Genomic DNA, 16,851 nt, shown 5'->3' with positions numbered 1-16,851 from the left:
CACCCCAGATGGGACTTGAACCCACAATCCCTGGCTTAGGAGGCCAGTGCCTTATCCATTAGGCCACTGGGGCCTCTCAAACACCTTTACTCATCAGTTCTTCCACCAAACAGTTGCTTCCTATACAGAGCATAATGTGAGACATGCCATGTTGGCTTTGGGTAACACAATAATGGCCCCATATGCAGTAGATATAGTGAGTTCAATTCAATTCAACTTTATTTATATAGTGCCAATTCACAACAAAGTCATCTCAGGGCACTTTACAGAATAAAGTCAAGATTATAAAGATATATAAAGAGAACCCAACAATTCCCCCTGGAGCAAGCCATAGGCAACAGTGGAGAGGAAAAACTCCCTTTAACGGAAGAAACCTCCAGCAGAACCAGGCTCAGGGTGGACGGCCATCAGCCTCGACCGGTTGGGGTGAGTGGAAAGGGGAGAGGGAAAAGAACAGAGCAACAAAAAGCAACAACAAAACATTGGGCAGATTGGTAGGACCAGTAGCTTCACGCTGGAAGACACACAGCTTCAAAGCCGGGGGACACCTGCAGAAAGGGACAGAGAGAAGGGGACAGAGGATGACAAAGACAACTACGGGAGAGAACACACAGAGTTAATGACATACAGTGGTGACAATTGCGGGATGAGAGGAGAGGAGAGATGGTCAAGAGGAGGAAAGGAGCTCAGTGCATTGGGGGGTGGGTCCCCCAGCAGTCTAAGCCTATGGCAGCATAACTATAAATAACTATATGCTTTATTAAAAAGGAAGGTTTTAAGCCTAGACTTAAAAGTAGAGAGGCTGTCTGCTTCCCGAATCTGAACTGGGAGCTGGTTTCACAAGAGAGGAGCTTGATAGCTAAAGGCTCTACCTCCCATTCTACTTTTGGAAATTCTGGGAACCACAAGTAGGCCTGCATTCTGAGAGCAAAGTGGTCTACTGGGATGATATGGTGCTATGAGGTCTTCTAAATATGATGGAGCCTGACCATTCAGAGCTTTATATGTAAGAAGCAGGGTTTCAAATTCTATTCTACATTTAATTGGAAGCCAATGGAGAGAAGCTAGTGAAGGTGAAATATGATCTCTCTTGCTAGTTCCAGTCAGCACTCTTGCTGCAGCATTTTGGATTAATTGCAGGCTCTTTAGGGAGTTACTGGGGCATCCTGAAAGTAGGGAATTACAGTAGTCAAACCTAGAGGTAACAAATGCATGGACCAGTTTTTCGGCATCACTTTGAGACAGGATGCTCCTAATTTTGGCAATGTTCCGTAGGTGGAAGAAGGCTGTTCTAGAGATTTGTTTTATATGTGAGTTAAAGGACAGATCCTGATCAAACATAACTCCAAGGTTCCTTGCAGTAGTACTGGAGGCCAGGCTTATGCCATCTAGTGTAACAATATGGTTGGACATCATATCTCTGAGATTTTTGGGCCCAAATACTATGAATTCAGTTTTGTCTGAGTTTAAAAGTAAAAAATTGTGGGACATCCAGGCCTTTATGTCTTGTAGGCATGCTTGAAGCTTTATTAACTGATTATTTTCATCTGGTTCCATATATAAATATAGCTGGGTATCATCAGCATAACAGTGGAAGGGATATTTTTAAAAGTGCAAAGAAAAAGATGTGAAACACGTAGAAACTAGATTGCCATGCTGATATGAAACTGGCATTGTACCCCAGATTGGACTCGAACCCTTTGGGTAACACAATAATGACAATAAAAGCAGTTAGTATAGTAAGATGGAGGAAAGCGTTTGAAAGAGCAGAGAAAAGACTGTGAAATATACAAAAATTGCATTCCCAAGCTGATATGCATCTGGAATATTACAGTAGGTGAATATGTACTTTCTGTATCTGGATCACTTTACTTAAAGGTTGTAAAGGCCCTAAGTCAGCTTACAAAACACAGTTAGCAAAGGATGGTTTCAATCTATTGACCTCTGGGTTATGGGCCCAGCACGCTTCCGCTGCGCCACTCTGCTTTCAACCACGCCAGATTGGACTCGAACCCTTTGGGTAACACAATAATGACAATAAAAGCAGTTAGTATAGTAAGATGGAGGAAAGCATTTGAAAGAGCAGAGAAAAGAATGTGAAATATACAAAAATTGCATTCCCAAGCTGATATGCATCTGGAATATTACAGTAGGTGAATATGTACTTTCTGTATCTGGATCACTTTACTTAAAGGTTGTAAAGGCCCTAAGTCAGCTTACAAAACACAGTTAGCAAAGGATGGTTTCAATCTATTGACCTCTGGGTTATGGGCCCAGCACGCTTTTGCTGCGCCACTCTGCTGTCAACCACCCCAGATGGGACTCGAACCCACAATCCCTGGCTTAGGAGGCCAGTGCATTATCCATTAGGCCACTGGGGCATCACAAACACCTTTACTCCTCAGTTCTTCCAACTAACAGTTGCTTCCTATACAGAGCATAATGTGAGACATGCCATGTTGGCTTTGGGTAACACAGTAATGGCCCCAAATGCAGTAGATATAGTGAGTAGAAGGGAAAAGATGTGAAATACGTAGAAACTAGATTGCCATGCTGAGATGAAACTGGCATTGTACACCAGATTGGACTCGAACCCTTTGGGTAACACAATAATGGCCCCAAATGCAGTAGATATAGTGAGTAGAAGGGAAATTTTTAAAAGTGCAAAGAAAAAGATGTGAAACACATAGAAACTAGTTTCCAATGCTGATATGAAACTGGCATTGTACCCCAGATTGGACTCGAACCCTTTGGGTAACACAATAATGACAATAAAAGCAGTTAGTATAGTAAGATGGAGGAAACCATTTAAAAGAGCAGAGAAAGGAATTTGAAATATACAAAAATTGCATTCCCAAGCTGATATGCATCTGGAATTGTACAGGAGGTGAATATTTACTTTCTGTATCTGGTTCAGTTTACTAAAAGGTTGCAAAGGCCCTAAGTCAGCTTACAAAACACAGTTAGCAGAGGATGGTTTCGATCCATCGATCTCTGGGTTATGGGTCCAGCACGCTTCCGCTGTACCACTCTGCTGTCAACCACCCCAGATAGGACTTGAACCCACAATCCCTGGCTTAGGAGGCCAGTGCCTTATCCAATAGGCCACTGGGGCATCTCAAACACCTTTACTCATCAGTTCTTCCACCAAACAGTTGCTTCCTATACAGAGCATAATGTGAGCCATGCCATGTTGGCTTTGGGTAACACAATAATGGCCCCAAATGCAGTAGATATAGTGAGTAGAAGGGAAATTTTTAAAAGTGCAAAGAAAAAGATGTGAAACACGTAGAAACTAGAATGCCATGCTGATATGAAACTGGCATTGTACCCCAGATTGGACTCGAACCCTTTGGGTAACACAATAATGACAATAAAAGCAGTTAGTATAGTAAGATGGAGGAAAGCATTTGAAAGAGCAGAGAAAAGAATGTGAAATATACAAAAATTGCATTCCCAAGCTGATATGCATCTGGAATATTACAGTAGGTGAATATGTACTTTCTGTATCTGGTTCACGTTACTAAAAGGTTGTAAAGGTCCTAAGTCAGCTTACAAAACACAGTTAGCAGAGGATAGTTTCGAACCATCGACCTTTGGGTTATGGGCCCAGCACGCTTCCGCTGAGCCACTCTGCTGTCAACCACCCCAGATGGGACTCGAACCCTTTGGGTAACACAATAATGACAATAAAAGCAGTTAGTATAGTAAGATGGAGGAAAGCATTTGAAAGAGCAGAGAAAAGAATGTGAAATATACAAAAATTGCATTCCCAAGCTCATATGCATCTGGAATTGTACAGTAGGTGAATATGTACTTTCTGTATCTGGTTCACTTTACTAAAAGGTTGTAAAGGCCCTAAGTCAGCTTACAAAACACAGTTAGCAGAGGATGGTTTCGATCCATCGACCTCTGGGTTATGGGCCCAGCACGCTTCCGCTGCGCCACTCTGCTTTGAACCACACCAGATTGGACTCGAACCCTTTGGGTAATACAACTGCTCATACTGAACCAAAACCCAAAACTTTTAAATGTGGATTATTAAACATCAGATCTCTCTCTTCTAAATCTTTGTTAGTAAATGACTTGATAAATGATCATCAAATTGGTTTATTTTGTCTCACTGAAACGTGGTTGCAGCAGGAAGAATATGTCAGTTTAAATGAGTCAACCCCCCAAAGTCATATTAATTATCATGTTCCTAGATGCACAGGCCGAGGTGGAGGAGTAGCAGCAATATTTCACTCTAGCTTATCAATAATTCCTAGACCTAAACATAGTTATACCTCATTTGAGAGTCTTACTCTTAGCCTTTCACACCCAAACTGGAAAACTCAAAAACCACTATTATTTGTTATCGTGTACCGTCCTCCAGTCCCTTATTCAGAGTTTTTGATTGAATTTTCTGATTTTCTATCTGATTTAGTGCTTAGTACAGATAAAGTCATTATAGTGGGTGACTTTAACATTCATGTAGATGCTGACAGTAACTGTCTGAGCACTGCGTTTAAGTCATTATTAGATTCAATTGGTTTTTCCCAAAATGTAAATAAACCCACTCATTGTTTTAGTCACACGTTAGACCTTGTCCTTACATATGGCATTGAAACTGATAATTTAATAGTATTTCCTCATAATTCTCTTCTGTCTGACCATTTTCTAATAACATTTGAATTTACAATAACGGACTATACAGCAGTTAGGAAAAAATTCCACTACAGCAGATGTTTATCTGAAAATGCTGTGAATACATTTAAAGAAATTATTTCTTCATCTTTTTCACCACCATGTGTCAATACTATGGTGAGTAGCCATCTTACTCCTGTGCAAATTGATTATTTAGTTGACGATTCTGCCGCCTCACTGCGTAGGATACTAGATACAGTTGCCCCTTTGAAATAGAAGGCAGTGAATCAGAGGAGCCGACCTCCATGGTACAATTCACAAATGCACAGCTTAAAGCAGGCAACACGAAAGTTAGAGAGGAAGTGGCGTTCCACTAATTTAGAAGAATCCCGGTTAGCCTGGAAAAACAGTTTAAAAACATACAAAAAAGCTCTCCGTGATGCCAGAACAGCATATTATTCCGCATTAATAGAGGAAAACAAGAACAACCCCCGGTTTCTGTTCAGCACTGTAGCCAGGCTGACTAAGAGCCATAGTTCTGTTGAGCCTAGTATTCCCTTAACTTTGAGCAGCAATGACTTTGTGACTTTCTTTACTAGTAAAATTGTAGCCATTAGGGAAAAGATTCACCAGATCCTCCCTACAAATATTACGGCTAGATCTTCATGTACAACAGCTATAGAATGCTCAATAAGGCCCCAATCCATCTTAGACTGCTTTTCACCCATAGATCTCACTGAGCTAAGTTCAACTACCGCCTCCTCAAAACTAACAACATGTCTTTTAGACCCTGTTCCAACCAAATTGCTTAAAGATGTTCTACCTTTAATAGACACTTTCATATTAGATTTGATTAACCTATCTTTAGAAACTGGCTATGTACCAAAGGCCTATAAAGTTGCTGTAATCAAACCATTACTTAAAAAACCTTGTCTTGATCCAGGGGATTTAGCCAACTATAGACCAATATCAAATCTCCCGTTTATTTCTAAAATCCTTGAAAAAGTAGTTGCAAAACAATTATGTGATCACCTTTACAGGAATAATTTGTATGAAGACTTTCAGTCAGGATTTAGAGCTCATCACAGTACAGAAACAGCACTGGTAAAAGTCTCCAATGATCTTCTCCTGGCTTCAGATAATGGACTTGTGTCTGTACTCGTCTTACTAGACCTTAGTGCCGCATTTGACACCATTGACCACAACATTTTATTACAGAGACTAGAACATGGATTTGGGATTAAAGGAACCACATTACATTGGTTTAAATCTTATCTGTCAGACAGATTCCAACTTGTTCATGTTAATGATGACTCTTCTTTATGCACCAAAGTCAGCTATGGAGTTCCACAGGGCTCTGTGTTAGGACCAATACTTTTTAATCTCTACATGTCACCTTTAGGCAAAATCATTAGGAAACATTCCATAAACTTCCACTGATATGCAGATGATACCCAGCTCTATTTATCTGTGAAACCAGAAGATACTAACCAATTAGTCAAATTTGAAGCATGTCTAAAAGACATAAAGAACTGGATGTCCTACAATTTCCTACTTCTAAATTCAGACAAAACTGAAATCATCCTCTTTGGGCCTAAAAACATGAGAAATATGCTGTCTAACAATATAGTTACTCTAGATGACATAACTTTGGCCTCTAGTACTACGGTGAGGAACCTAGGAGTTATCTTTGACCAAGATTTGGCGTTTACGTCACATAAAAGACAAATGTCTAGAACAGACTTCTTCCACCTACGGAACATTGCTAAAATTAGAAGCATCCTGTCTCAAAGTGATGCCGAAAAACTTGTCCATGCATTTGTTACTTCTAGGTTGGACTACTGTAATTCCCTACTTCTGGGGTGTCCTAATAACTCTCTAAAAAGCCTTCAATTAATCCAAAATGCTGCAGCAAGAGTGCTGACTGGATTAGGAAAGAGAGATCATATTTCACCTTCACTAGCTTCTCTTCATTGGCTTCCCATAAAATCTAGAATAGAGTTCAAAACCCTCCTCCTTACATACAAAGCTCTTAATGGTCAAGCTCCATCATATTTAATAGATCTCATAGTCCTGTATCGCCCAATTAGACCACTTCGATCCCAAAATACTGGCCTACTTGTGGTTCCCAGAGTTTGCAAAAGTAGAATGGGAGGCAGAGCCTTTAGCTATCAAGCTCCTCTCCTGTGGAACCAGCTTCCAATCCAAATTCGGGGAGCAGACACCCTCTCTACTTTTAAGACTAGGCTTAAAACTTTCCTTTTTGATGAAGCTTATAGTTAAAAATCCTCACTCAACGCCAGTGCCTTATCCATTAGGCCACTGGGGCATCTCAAACACCTTTACTCATCAGTTCTTCCACCAAACAGTTGCTTCCTAGACAGAGCATAATGTGAGACATGCCATGTTGGCTTTGGGTAACACAATAATGGCCCCAAATGCAGTAGATATAGTGAGTAGAAGGGAAATTTTTAAAAGTGCAAAGAAAAAGATGTGAAACACGTAGAAACTAGAATGCCATGCTGATATGAAACTGGCATTGTACCCCAGATTGGACTCGAACCCTTTGGGTAACACAATAATGACAATAAAAGCAGTTAGTATAGTAAGATGGAGGAAAGCATTTGAAAGAGCAGAGAAAAGAATGTGAAATATACAAAAATTGCATTCCCAAGCTGATATGCATCTGGAATATTACAGTAGGTGAATATGTACTTTCTGTATCTGGTTCACTTTACTAAAAGGTTGTAAAGGCCCTAAGTCAGCTTACAAAACACAGTTAGCAGAGGATAGTTTCGAACCATCGACCTTTGGGTTATGGGCCCAGCACGCTTCCGCTGAGCCACTCTGCTGTCAACCACCCCAGATTGGACTCGAACCCTTTGGGTAACACAATAATGACAATAAAAGCAGTTAGTATAGTAAGATGGAGGAAAGCATTTGAAAGAGCAGAGAAAAGAATGTGAAATATACAAAAATTGCATTCCCAAGCTGATATGCATCTGGAATTGTACAGTAGGCGAATATGTATTTTCTGTATCTGGTTCACTTTACTAAAAGGTTGTAAAGGCCCTAAGTCAGCTTACAAAGCACAGTTAGCAGAGGATGGTTTCGATCCATCGACCTCTGGGTTATGGGCCCAGCACGCTTCCGCTGCGCCACTCTGCTTTCAACCACGCCAGATTGGACTCGAACCCTTTGGGTAACACAATAATGACAATAAAAGCAGTTAGTATGGTAAGATGGAGGAAAGCATTTGAAAGAGCAGAGAAAAGAATGTGAAATATACAAAAATTGCATTCCCAAGCTGATATGCATCTGGAATATTACAGTAGGTGAATATGTACTTTCTGTATCTGGATCACTTTACTTAAAGGTTGTAAAGGCCCTAAGTCAGCTTACAAAACACAGTTAGCAAAGGATGGTTTCAATCTATTGACCTCTGGGTTATGGGCCCAGCACGCTTCTGCTGCGCCACTCTGCTGTCAACCACCCCAGATGGGACTCGAACCCACAATCCCTGGCTTAGGAGGCCAGTGCATTATCCATTAGGCCACTGGGGCATCACAAACACCTTTACTCCTCAGTTCTTCCAACTAACAGTTGCTTCCTATATAGAGCATAATGTGAGACATGCCATGTTGGCTTTGGGTAACACAGTAATGGCCCCAAATGCAGTAGATATAGTGAGTAGAAGGGAAAAGATGTGAAATACGTAGAAACTAGATTGCCATGCTGAGATGAAACTGGCATTGTACACCAGATTAGACTCGAACCCTTTGGGTAACACAATAATGACAATAAAAGCAGTTAGTATAGTAAGATGGACGAAAGCATTTGAAAGAGCAGAGAAAGGAATTTGAAATATACAAAAATTGCATTCCCAAGCTGATATGCATCTGGAATTGTACAGTAGATGAATATGTACTGTCTGTATCTGGTTCATTTTACTAAGACATTGTAAAGGCTCTAAATCACTTTACAAAACACAGTTAGCAGAGGATGGATTCGATCCATCGACCTCTGGGTTATGGGCCCAGCACACTTCTGCTGCGCCACTCTGCTTTCAACCAAACCAGATTGGACTCGAACCCTTTGGGTAACACAATAATGACAATAAAAGCAGTTAGTATAGTAAGATGGAGGAAAGCATTTGAAAGAGCAGAGAAAAGAATGTGAAATATACAAAAATTGCATTCCCAAGCTGATATGCATCTGGAATTGTACAGTAGGTGAATATGTACATTCTGTATCTGGTTCACTTTACTAAAAAGTTGCAAAGGCCCTAAGTCAGCTTACAAAACACAGTTAGCAGAGGATGGTTTCGATCCATCGACCTCTGGGTTATGGGCCCAGCACGCTTCCGCTGCGCCACTCTGCTGTCAACCACCCCAGATGGGACTTGAACCCACAATCCCTGGCTTAGGAGGCCAGTGCCTTATCCATTAGGCCACTGGGGCCTCTCAAACACCTTTACTCATCAGTTCTTCCACCAAACAGTTGCTTCCTAGACAGAGCATAATGTGAGACATGCCATGTTGGCTTTGGGTAACACAATAATGGCCCCAAATGCAGTAGATATAGTGAGTAGAAGGGAAATTTTTAAAAGTGCAAAGAAAAAGATGTGAAACACGTAGAAACTAGATTGCCATGCTGATATGAAACTGGCATTGTACCCCAGATTGGACTCGAACCCTTTGGGTAACACAATAATGACAATAAAAGCAGTTAGTATAGTAAGATGGAGGAAAGCATTTGAAAGAGCAGAGAAAAGAATGTGAAATATACAATAATTGCATTCCCAAGCTGATATGCATCTGGAATTGTATAGTAGGTGAATATGTACTTTCTGTATCTGGTTCACTTTACTAAGAGGTTGTAAAGGCCCTAAGTCAGCTTACAAAACGCAGTTAGCAGAGGATGGTTTCGATCCATCGACCTCTGGGTTATGGGCCCAGCACGCTTCCGCTGCGCCACTCTGCTGTCAACCACCCCAGATGGGACTTGAACCGACAATCCCTGGCTTAGGAGGCCAGTGCCTTATCCGTTAGGCCACTGGGGCCTCTCAAACACCTTTACTCATCAGTTCTTCCACCAAACAGTTGCTTCCTAGACAGAGCATAATGTGAGACATGCCATGTTGGCTTTGGGTAACACAATAATGGCCCCAAATGCAGTAGATATAGTGAGTAGAAGGGAAATTTTTAAAAGTGCAAAGAAAAAGATGTGAAACACGTAGAAACTAGATTGCCATGCTGATATGAAACTGGCATTGTACCCCAGATTGGACTCGAACCCTTTGGGTAGCACAATAATGACAATAAAAGCAGTTAGTATAGTAAGATGGAGGAAAGCATTTGAAAGAGCAGAGAAAAGAATGTGAAATATACAATAATTGCATTCCCAAGCTGATATGCATCTGGAATTGTATAGTAGGTGAATATGTACTTTCTGTATCTGGTTCACTTTACTAAGAGGTTGTAAAGGCCCTAAGTCAGCTTACAAAACACAGTTAGCAGAGGATGGTTCCGATCCATCGACCTCTGGGTTATGGGCCCAGCACGCTTCCGCTGCGCCACTCTGCTGTCAACCACCCCAGATGGGACTTGAACCCACAATCCCTGGCTTAGGAGGCCAGTGCCTTATCCATTAGGCCACTGGGGCATCTCAATCACCTTTACTCATCAGTTCTTCCACCAAACAGTTGCTTCCTATACAGAGCATAATGTGAGACATGCCATGTTGGCTTTGGGTAACACAATAATGGCCCCATATGCAGTAGATATAGTGAGTTCAATTCAATTCAACTTTATTTATATAGTGCCAATTCACAACAAAGTCATCTCAGGGCACTTTACAGAATAAAGTCAAGATTATAAAGATATATAAAGAGAACCCAACAATTCCCCCTGGAGCAAGCCATAGGCAACAGTGGAGAGGAAAAACTCCCTTTAACGGAAGAAACCTCCAGCAGAACCAGGCTCAGGGTGGACGGCCATTTGCCTCGACCGGTTGGGGTGAGTGGAAAGGGGAGAGGGAAAAGAACAGAGCAACAAAAAGCAACAACAAAACATTGGGCAGATTGGTAGGACCAGTAGCTTCACGCTGGAAGACACACAGCTTCAAAGCCGGGGGACACCTGCAGAAAGGGACAGAGAGAAGGGGACAGAGGATGACAAAGACAACTACGGGAGAGAACACACAGAGTTAATGACATACAGTGGTGACAATTGCGGGATGAGAGGAGAGGAGAGATGGTCAAGAGGAGGAAAGGAGCTCAGTGCATTGGGGGGTGGGTCCCCCAGCAGTCTAAGCCTATGGCAGCATAACTATAAATAACTATATGCTTTATTAAAAAGGAAGGTTTTAAGCCTAGACTTAAAAGTAGAGAGGCTGTCTGCTTCCCGAATCTGAACTGGGAGCTGGTTTCACAAGAGAGGAGTTTGATAGCTAAAGGCTCTACCTCCCATTCTACTTTTGGAAATTCTGGGAACCACAAGTAGGCCTGCATTCTGAGAGCAAAGTGGTCTACTGGGATGATATGGTGCTATGAGGTCTTCTAAATATGATGGAGCCTGACCATTCAGAGCTTTATATGTAAGAAGCAGGGTTTCAAATTCTATTCTACATTTAATTGGAAGCCAATGGAGAGAAGCTAGTGAAGGTGAAATATGATCTCTCTTGCTAGTTCCAGTCAGCACTCTTGCTGCAGCATTTTGGATTAATTGCAGGCTCTTTAGGGAGTTACTGGGGCATCCTGAAAGTAGGGAATTACAGTAGTCAAACCTAGAGGTAACAAATGCATGGACCAGTTTTTCGGCATCACTTTGAGACAGGATGCTCCTAATTTTGGCAATGTTCCGTAGGTGGAAGAAGGCTGTTCTAGAGATTTGTTTTATATGTGAGTTAAAGGACAGATCCTGATCAAACATAACTCCAAGGTTCCTTGCAGTAGTACTGGAGGCCAGGCTTATGCCATCTAGTGTAACAATATGGTTGGACATCATATCTCTGAGATTTTTGGGCCCAAATACTATGAATTCAGTTTTGTCTGAGTTTAAAAGTAAAAAATTGTGGGACATCCAGGCCTTTATGTCTTGTAGGCATGCTTGAAGCTTTATTAACTGATTATTTTCATCTGGTTCCATATATAAATATAGCTGGGTATCATCAGCATAACAGTGGAAGGGATATTTTTAAAAGTGCAAAGAAAAAGATGTGAAACACGTAGAAACTAGATTGCCATGCTGATATGAAACTGGCATTGTACCCCAGATTGGACTCGAACCCTTTGGGTAACACAATAATGACAATAAAAGCAGTTAGTATAGTAAGATGGAGGAAAGCATTTGAAAGAGCAGAGAAAAGAATGTGAAATATACAAAAATTGCATTCCCAAGCTGATATGCATCTGGAATATTACAGTAGGTGAATATGTACTTTCTGTATCTGGATCACTTTACTTAAAGGTTGTAAAGGCCCTAAGTCAGCTTACAAAACACAGTTAGCAAAGGATGGTTTCAATCTATTGACCTCTGGGTTATGGGCCCAGCACGCTTCCGCTGCGCCACTCTGCTTTCAACCACGCCAGATTGGACTCGAACCCTTTGGGTAACACAATAATGACAATAAAAGCAGTTAGTATAGTAAGATGGAGGAAAGCATTTGAAAGAGCAGAGAAAAGAATGTGAAATATACAAAAATTGCATTCCCAAGCTGATATGCATCTGGAATATTACAGTAGGTGAATATGTACTTTCTGTATCTGGATCACTTTACTTAAAGGTTGTAAAGGCCCTAAGTCAGCTTACAAAACACAGTTAGCAAAGGATGGTTTCAATCTATTGACCTCTGGGTTATGGGCCCAGCACGCTTTTGCTGCGCCACTCTGCTGTCAACCACCCCAGATGGGACTTGAACCCACAATCCCTGGCTTAGGAGGCCAGTGCATTATCCATTAGGCCACTGGGGCATCACAAACACCTTTACTCCTCAGTTCTTCCAACTAACAGTTGCTTCCTATACAGAGCATAATGTGAGACATGCCATGTTGGCTTTGGGTAACACAGTAATGGCCCCAAATGCAGTAGATATAGTGAGTAGAAGGGAAAAGATGTGAAATACGTAGAAACTAGATTGCCATGCTGAGATGAAACTGGCATTGTACACCAGATTGGACTCGAACCCTTTGGGTAACACAATAATGGCCCCAAATGCAGTAGATATAGTGAGTAGAAGGGAAATTTTTAAAAGTGCAAAGAAAAAGATGTGAAACACATAGAAACTAGTTTCCAATGCTGATATGAAACTGGCATTGTACCCCAGATTGGACTCGAACCCTTTGGGTAACACAATAATGACAATAAAAGCAGTTAGTATAGTAAGATGGAGGAAACCATTTAAAAGAGCAGAGAAAGGAATTTGAAATATACAAAAATTGCATTCCCAAGCTGATATGCATCTGAAATTGTACAGGAGGTGAATATTTACTTTCTGTATCTGGTTCAGTTTACTTAAAGGTTGTAAAGGCCCTAAGTCAGCTTACAAAACACAGTTAGCAAAGGATGGTTTCAATCTATTGACCTCTGGGTTATGGGCCCAGCACGCTTCCGCTGCGCCACTCTGCTTTCAACCAAACCAGATTGGACTCGAACCCTTTGGGTAACACAATAATGACAATAAAAGCAGTTAGTATAGTAAGATTGAGGAAAGCATTTGAAAGAGCAGAGAAAAGAATGTGAAATATACAAAAATTGCATTCCCAAGCTGATATGCATCTGGAATTGTACAGTAGGTGAATATGTACATTCTGTATCTGGTTCACTTTACTAAAAAGTTGCAAAGGCCCTAAGTCAGCTTACAAAACACAGTTAGCAGAGGATGGTTTCGATCCATCGACCTCTGGGTTATGGGCCCAGCACGCTTCCGCTGCGCCACTCTGCTGTCAACCACCCCAGATGGGACTTGAACCGACAATCCCTGGCTTAGGAGGCCAGTGCCTTATCCGTTAGGCCACTGGGGCCTCTCAAACACCTTTACTCATCAGTTCTTCCACCAAACAGTTGCTTCCTAGACAGAGCATAATGTGAGACATGCCATGTTGGCTTTGGGTAACACAATAATGGCCCCAAATGCAGTAGATATAGTGAGTAGAAGGGAAATTTTTAAAAGTGCAAAGAAAAAGATGTGAAACACGTAGAAACTAGATTGCCATGCTGATATGAAACTGGCATTGTACCCCAGATTGGACTCGAACCCTTTGGGTAGCACAATAATGACAATAAAAGCAGTTAGTATAGTAAGATGGAGGAAAGCATTTGAAAGAGCAGAGAAAAGAATGTGAAATATACAATAATTGCATTCCCAAGCTGATATGCATCTGGAATTGTATAGTAGGTGAATATGTACTTTCTGTATCTGGTTCACTTTACTAAGAGGTTGTAAAGGCCCTAAGTCAGCTTACAAAACACAGTTAGCAGAGGATGGTTCCGATCCATCGACCTCTGGGTTATGGGCCCAGCACGCTTCCGCTGCGCCACTCTGCTGTCAACCACCCCAGATGGGACTTGAACCCACAATCCCTGGCTTAGGAGGCCAGTGCCTTATCCATTAGGCCACTGGGGCATCTCAATCACCTTTACTCATCAGTTCTTCCACCAAACAGTTGCTTCCTATACAGAGCATAATGTGAGACATGCCATGTTGGCTTTGGGTAACACAATAATGGCCCCATATGCAGTAGATATAGTGAGTTCAATTCAATTCAACTTTATTTATATAGTGCCAATTCACAACAAAGTCATCTCAGGGCACTTTACAGAATAAAGTCAAGATTATAAAGATATATAAAGAGAACCCAACAATTCCCCCTGGAGCAAGCCATAGGCAACAGTGGAGAGGAAAAACTCCCTTTAACGGAAGAAACCTCCAGCAGAACCAGGCTCAGGGTGGACGGCCATTTGCCTCGACCGGTTGGGGTGAGTGGAAAGGGGAGAGGGAAAAGAACAGAGCAACAAAAAGCAACAACAAAACATTGGGCAGATTGGTAGGACCAGTAGCTTCACGCTGGAAGACACACAGCTTCAAAGCCGGGGGACACCTGCAGAAAGGGACAGAGAGAAGGGGACAGAGGATGACAAAGACAACTACGGGAGAGAACACACAGAGTTAATGACATACAGTGGTGACAATTGCGGGATGAGAGGAGAGGAGAGATGGTCAAGAGGAGGAAAGGAGCTCAGTGCATTGGGGGGTGGGTCCCCCAGCAGTCTAAGCCTATGGCAGCATAACTATAAATAACTATATGCTTTATTAAAAAGGAAGGTTTTAAGCCTAGACTTAAAAGTAGAGAGGCTGTCTGCTTCCCGAATCTGAACTGGGAGCTGGTTTCACAAGAGAGGAGTTTGATAGCTAAAGGCTCTACCTCCCATTCTACTTTTGGAAATTCTGGGAACCACAAGTAGGCCTGCATTCTGAGAGCAAAGTGGTCTACTGGGATGATATGGTGCTATGAGGTCTTCTAAATATGATGGAGCCTGACCATTCAGAGCTTTATATGTAAGAAGCAGGGTTTCAAATTCTATTCTACATTTAATTGGAAGCCAATGGAGAGAAGCTAGTGAAGGTGAAATATGATCTCTCTTGCTAGTTCCAGTCAGCACTCTTGCTGCAGCATTTTGGATTAATTGCAGGCTCTTTAGGGAGTTACTGGGGCATCCTGAAAGTAGGGAATTACAGTAGTCAAACCTAGAGGTAACAAATGCATGGACCAGTTTTTCGGCATCACTTTGAGACAGGATGCTCCTAATTTTGGCAATGTTCCGTAGGTGGAAGAAGGCTGTTCTAGAGATTTGTTTTATATGTGAGTTAAAGGACAGATCCTGATCAAACATAACTCCAAGGTTCCTTGCAGTAGTACTGGAGGCCAGGCTTATGCCATCTAGTGTAACAATATGGTTGGACATCATATCTCTGAGATTTTTGGGCCCAAATACTATGAATTCAGTTTTGTCTGAGTTTAAAAGTAAAAAATTGTGGGACATCCAGGCCTTTATGTCTTGTAGGCATGCTTGAAGCTTTATTAACTGATTATTTTCATCTGGTTCCATATATAAATATAGCTGGGTATCATCAGCATAACAGTGGAAGGGATATTTTTAAAAGTGCAAAGAAAAAGATGTGAAACACGTAGAAACTAGATTGCCATGCTGATATGAAACTGGCATTGTACCCCAGATTGGACTCGAACCCTTTGGGTAACACAATAATGACAATAAAAGCAGTTAGTATAGTAAGATGGAGGAAAGCATTTGAAAGAGCAGAGAAAAGAATGTGAAATATACAAAAATTGCATTCCCAAGCTGATATGCATCTGGAATATTACAGTAGGTGAATATGTACTTTCTGTATCTGGATCACTTTACTTAAAGGTTGTAAAGGCCCTAAGTCAGCTTACAAAACACAGTTAGCAAAGGATGGTTTCAATCTATTGACCTCTGGGTTATGGGCCCAGCACGCTTCCGCTGCGCCACTCTGCTTTCAACCACGCCAGATTGGACTCGAACCCTTTGGGTAACACAATAATGACAATAAAAGCAGTTAGTATAGTAAGATGGAGGAAAGCATTTGAAAGAGCAGAGAAAAGAATGTGAAATATACAAAAATTGCATTCCCAAGCTGATATGCATCTGGAATATTACAGTAGGTGAATATGTACTTTCTGTATCTGGATCACTTTACTTAAAGGTTGTAAAGGCCCTAAGTCAGCTTACAAAACACAGTTAGCAAAGGATGGTTTCAATCTATTGACCTCTGGGTTATGGGCCCAGCACGCTTTTGCTGCGCCACTCTGCTGTCAACCACCCCAGATGGGACTTGAACCCACAATCCCTGGCTTAGGAGGCCAGTGCATTATCCATTAGGCCACTGGGGCATCACAAACACCTTTACTCCTCAGTTCTTCCAACTAACAGTTGCTTCCTATACAGAGCATAATGTGAGACATGCCATGTTGGCTTTGGGTAACACAGTAATGGCCCCAAATGCAGTAGATATAGTGAGTAGAAGGGAAAAGATGTGAAATACGTAGAAACTAGATTGCCATGCTGAGATGAAACTGGCATTGTACACCAGATTGGACTCGAACCCTTTGGGTAACACAATAATGGCCCCAAATGCAGTAGATATAGTGAGTAGAAGGGAAATTTTTAAAAGTGCAAAGAAAAA

The 16,851-nt window shown here is 41.6% G+C and overlaps 4 non-coding genes across 4 annotated transcripts; all 4 read right to left on the bottom strand.

Annotated features, from left to right (window-relative positions):
• Window positions 1-73, bottom strand: trnar-ccu (transfer RNA arginine (anticodon CCU)). The gene has a single exon. It is a non-coding gene; the product is annotated as a tRNA-Arg (tRNA).
• Window positions 74-9,013: 8,940 nt separating this feature from the next.
• Window positions 9,014-9,086, bottom strand: trnar-ccu (transfer RNA arginine (anticodon CCU)). The gene has a single exon. It is a non-coding gene; the product is annotated as a tRNA-Arg (tRNA).
• A 1,131-nt stretch (window positions 9,087-10,217) lies between these two features.
• On the bottom strand, window positions 10,218-10,290 carry trnar-ccu (transfer RNA arginine (anticodon CCU)). The gene has a single exon. It is a non-coding gene; the product is annotated as a tRNA-Arg (tRNA).
• Window positions 10,291-14,177: 3,887 nt separating this feature from the next.
• Window positions 14,178-14,250, bottom strand: trnar-ccu (transfer RNA arginine (anticodon CCU)). Its single transcript has one exon. It is a non-coding gene; the product is annotated as a tRNA-Arg (tRNA).
• Window positions 14,251-16,851: the final 2,601 nt, after the last annotated feature.

The sequence above is a fragment of the Channa argus genome, unplaced genomic scaffold (genome assembly GCF_033026475.1).
Source record: "Channa argus isolate prfri unplaced genomic scaffold, Channa argus male v1.0 Contig013, whole genome shotgun sequence".
NCBI classification, from domain to species: domain Eukaryota; kingdom Metazoa; phylum Chordata; class Actinopteri; order Anabantiformes; family Channidae; genus Channa; species Channa argus.
Note: the sequence above shows the minus strand (reverse complement) of the source record. Positions and strands in the feature narration are given on the sequence as shown.